Source organism: Chenopodium album, chromosome 12 (genome assembly GCF_948465745.1).
Source record: "Chenopodium album chromosome 12, dcCheAlbu1.1, whole genome shotgun sequence".
In the NCBI taxonomy this organism is placed as follows: domain Eukaryota; kingdom Viridiplantae; phylum Streptophyta; class Magnoliopsida; order Caryophyllales; family Amaranthaceae; genus Chenopodium; species Chenopodium album.
The window spans coordinates 51,068,392-51,073,008 of record NC_137845.1 but is presented as its reverse complement, the minus strand read 5'-3'; positions in this window follow the sequence as shown (position 1 = coordinate 51,073,008).

Below are 4,617 nucleotides of genomic sequence, written 5' to 3'. Positions count from 1 at the left end.
CAAATGGAGCAGTTGAGGCTGCTAATAAAAATTTAAAAACAATCATCGAGAAAATGACTGAAAATTATAAGGATTGGCCTGACAAACTTCACTTCGCACTGTGGGGTTATCGCACGTCAATCCGAACATAACAGGAAATACGCCATTCAACTTAGTATATGGAATGGATGCCGTACAACCTGTAGAGTTAGAAATACCTTCCCTACGCATTGCGTTAGAAAGTAAACTTGATGAAGTCGAATGGACTAGAGCACGATATGAAGAGCTAATCCTACTCGATGAAAAGCGACTAGAGGCTCTACATCACACTCAATGTTATCAAACCTGCATGGCTAGACATTTCAACAAGAAGGTCAAGACTAGAAATGTCACGGTTGGGGACTTGGTATTAAAAGCATTAAGAAAAAATGTTTTGGACCCAAGAGGCAAATTTAGACCTAATTGGTCCGGACCATATATTGTCAAAACAATCTTGTCAGGAGGCGCGGCTAAATTAACTGATATGGATGGCAATGAATTTTCAAACATGACAAACCTTGACCAACTTAAGAAATACTACCCATAAGTACTTGAGTGAAATACTCAAGAGAGCTACGTTTGGCCTGATTCCTTAAACCAAGGATACGTAGGCAACCCAGACAGGGTGCGGCCACTTTAATCTCTTCAAATTCTGTATCCCCGAAGTAAAAAACGCATGTCTGCGAAATCTCAAAACTGGCGCCAGACGATAGCCTCTGTCGCCAGACGATAATTTTGTCGCCAGGCGACGGAGCCCAAATCGTCAGCGACAGTAAATCAGATAGCAGCGCCAGCTTTCTGCGAGTGTCTAGACCAGTTTCGCATATTCTGGAAATTTATTCGACTTCCGTACTCGAATTAATTCTCTGAAAAATAAATATTGTAATTGATTTCATTGCTTTGATTGAAAGTTAATTAAAATAAAAGCTGGAATTTTATTAATTAATAAAGAAAGTACATTATTGATAAAATAAAAGCTGAAAAATTAACTAAAACAAATTAACTTTGTCTAATAAATCAAAGGAAAAGCAATGCTCTAATCTTTTTTCTCTTTCTTGATTCTTTTCCAATTTGTGTCTTCATTCTCTTCCTCTTGATCCATAACCTTTGCTAGGAGACAACCATTAGAAGACCTATACTCTATCTTAGTATAGATGGTTTCTCCCTCCGCTAGAACTCCATGTTTCTTTTCTACCTAAGCTTCCTTCTTTGTAGAGTCAACTTTTCTTTTTCCTTGATTTTTCTTAGAACTTTTCTTTCCTGGCATAATAGGAGTTTTGAATTCAAACCTTTCCCCTAGACGTTCTCTAGCAGGGACCTTTTTGTCGCCTAGACGATCCTTCACATTGGTCTTCTCAATTTTGACTTGAGATTTTTGGAATCTTCCATCAAGCCATTGTTTCACTTTATTTGACAAACAAGGTGGTTCCTTGTGGGTAATCACTTCCCATAAGGGCCTACCACTCCAATATCTGTCAAAACGGTCGATCTCTTGTGACACAGGAAATTCATAAGGACGACGGAGATCTCCGGTAGGAATGGTTTGTGCGAGACCATATTGTCTCATAACTCTACAAGGAAAATAAAAGGTTAATCTTGACAAGCTCAGGAGACGACAATATGCTTGGTTACTACAACCAACCATCGCCTCAATCTTCCACCAAGGAACAATCCAGTTTATGGTAAAGTCACCGGCAGCAAACACCTTGCTCCACTCACGGCGACCTATTTTCAAAAATCGTTTCTTTCGCCGGACTATGCAATTTGGAACATATGTGTGTATATCGTCAGGAGGATTAATAAGCTTTAACCTCTCCATGAGCCATATCTATAAAATATGTATTTAATTAGTATTACAGTGAAAAATAATATTCTTTAATTCTTGGTAAATTAAAAATAGCATTATTTTATACCTGTAATAAAATTGGAGAACCTCGAAAAGGTGCTCTTGGATTCTTTCTTAATGCATCCAACCATAGCATAGTCTCTCCAACAATTAGCGGCATTGGATTTCTCCCAGGTTCAACTTGTTCTATAACAGATATAATCATTGATTGGCCTTCATTATCATTACCACTAACTAAGAGTAATTGGTTAAACAAGCAATAAAGAAAAGCCCTTCTCTTATAGACACGGAAATCAGGATTAGGATTATCATAAAAATAATGTGCAAATTCTGTCAAATCAACTATATTCCCATGCACTATATGCTTTAAAGCCGTACCCCTCAAATCAAAAAAGCATTCAAAATCTTTATAATAATATTCATTGATTCTAGGCATTACCGCAAGACCTGTGGAATAATAACCTATAATGGCTCCAAATTCTTCCGGTAAAGGACATATTTCATCATGGAAAAATCTAAAACAATGAGTATCAATATCCCAATAGTCTATGGCAGAATAAATAAAATCAATGTCAAGACTCATCCCTTTGATTCCAAACATACCCCCCATATGACAAATATCTAATGCTTTTTTATCTTTAGCAGTTAACTGACGACACCATTCATCCATGTATCCACAAAACGTTCTTTTAGCTAACGGCATGATTACTAGTTAATTAGCTAATTAATAAACTGGTTAAATTATGCAGTAAACGGATAATTCGGGGGCTATTTATAACCTTTTTTTAATGACAGACTTCAAATCCTGTAGGAAACAGGAAAGCGCGTCTGTCGCCAGGCGACAAAATTGTCGCGTGGCGACAGACCCTGTCGCGTGGCGACAGGATGAATTACACGACACCGGTTTATTTTACGCGTAGGAAACCGTGTTTTTACGTACTTGATTTCGACTTTGACTTGACTTACTGTTCTATTCCTATTCATACACCCTTATTATTATTATCACTATTATTATTATTATTATTATTATTATTATTATTATTATTATTATTATTATTATTGTTATTTCATATTAAGCTTAATTAATTCTAGGCTTATCATATTTTCTTCCTTCATTTTTTCTTTTTTTCATTTCTTTTTTTGGGGGAGAGAGTCGGTACCCTCCACTAATATTAAAAATGACGGAACTTTTGCGCAAAAATTACACTTTCTCACACACTTACATGCACAACACATTTGTTACAAAATAATAAATCAGGCAAATAAAATGTTAATAAATAATAAAGTGCAAATATATACAAATGTCTAGTACATAAGTCATATGAATAAAATAGACAAAGTCCTACAAAAGTCAAAAATAAATAAACACAGGTACAACTATGGCGCCGGAGGTCGCAAGTCGCGAGAGATGCCGAATGTATCGAAAAATGTCCCCTCCTTATGGTTTTGTGGGTCTAGTTTAGTAATTTGGGTTCCTTGGTATGCCAGTTAGCCCCTTTAAGGAAATTGACCTGATTTAGTCAGCTTGATTGCAATACACTGAGTGATCGACTTGATGAAGATCGTCTCACTTAGCTTAAAGCGCCTAAGTATTGGCTCATAATAAAGCACCGAAATATTGGTTCAACAAATAAGGCACCGAAATATTGGTTCAACAAATAAGGCACCGAAATATTGGTTCAACAGATATACCGAAATATTGGTTCAATAGATGCACCAAAGTAATGGTTTACAAAGGCAAAAGCACCAAAGTACTGGCACAAATATACAAAAGCAATGATACCAACGGTATATTAAGGGTCAATAGGTAAAATGATTCTTTGGCGATGTCCCAACATAGAGAGGAGTTGTCTAGTGGCGAAGCACGGCCGTGGCGAGGTAGTGTCACAAATAGTGGAGATGGCGAAGTAAGGTCAACTTCGATGGTCCCTCAAGGTAAAGAAGAGATTGTCTATAGCGGCGACGTACTGCCGTGACGACATACGGCCACAACCTAGAAGATGACGACATACAGTTATTTTCGACGATGTTCCCGAAATACTGTGGAGGATTGTCACCAAGAATATTGAAGACGACGACATATGGTTATCTTCAACGATGGCGTTCACGAGGCACTGTGGGTGTTGTCACAAACAACAAATGAAGCAACAGCAAAACGGTTACGCTCAGAGACGTGTGCTCGACGGTGCAAGATACGCGTTTCTTAACTCTTTTATCTGTTTAACTAATGATTAGTTTGCAGGTATCGGCGTTATAAGAATGATTTGGAATCGCAGAACGTTTTGAATCATTCTCCGTCCCTATCGATACTTTGACTCTCGTTTTTTCGAAACTTAAGTTTCTTCAAACTCAGTCAAAGTGGGGGCTTCTGTAGACACCAAATTGTGTCTCCCCAAAACCAAACCCAGTGATGAATGCCTTTCACGTTGTGTTATTATCGAATTAGGTGAAAGTGGTTTGAAAGTCGAGTGTTGCGGTTTAGTTTTAATTAAATTCTTTTCTCTCTGTTTTTTAAAATGACTTTATTTATTTGAAAATAGCCGAACCAGTTTAGTTTGTTCCATAATTAAGGTCCAATAATAGTGTAGATGGATGGGGCTCGAAGAGGTCTTTCCAACGATATATTATAAGCTCGATTCCGATGAATATTGAGGAAGTTATGGCCAAAATACTAAACTGGGCCTGGTTAATTATTTTAAATACGGCCCAATGATCTAGAGGAGGGCCCAATGTTAATTATTATTCCTAAAATT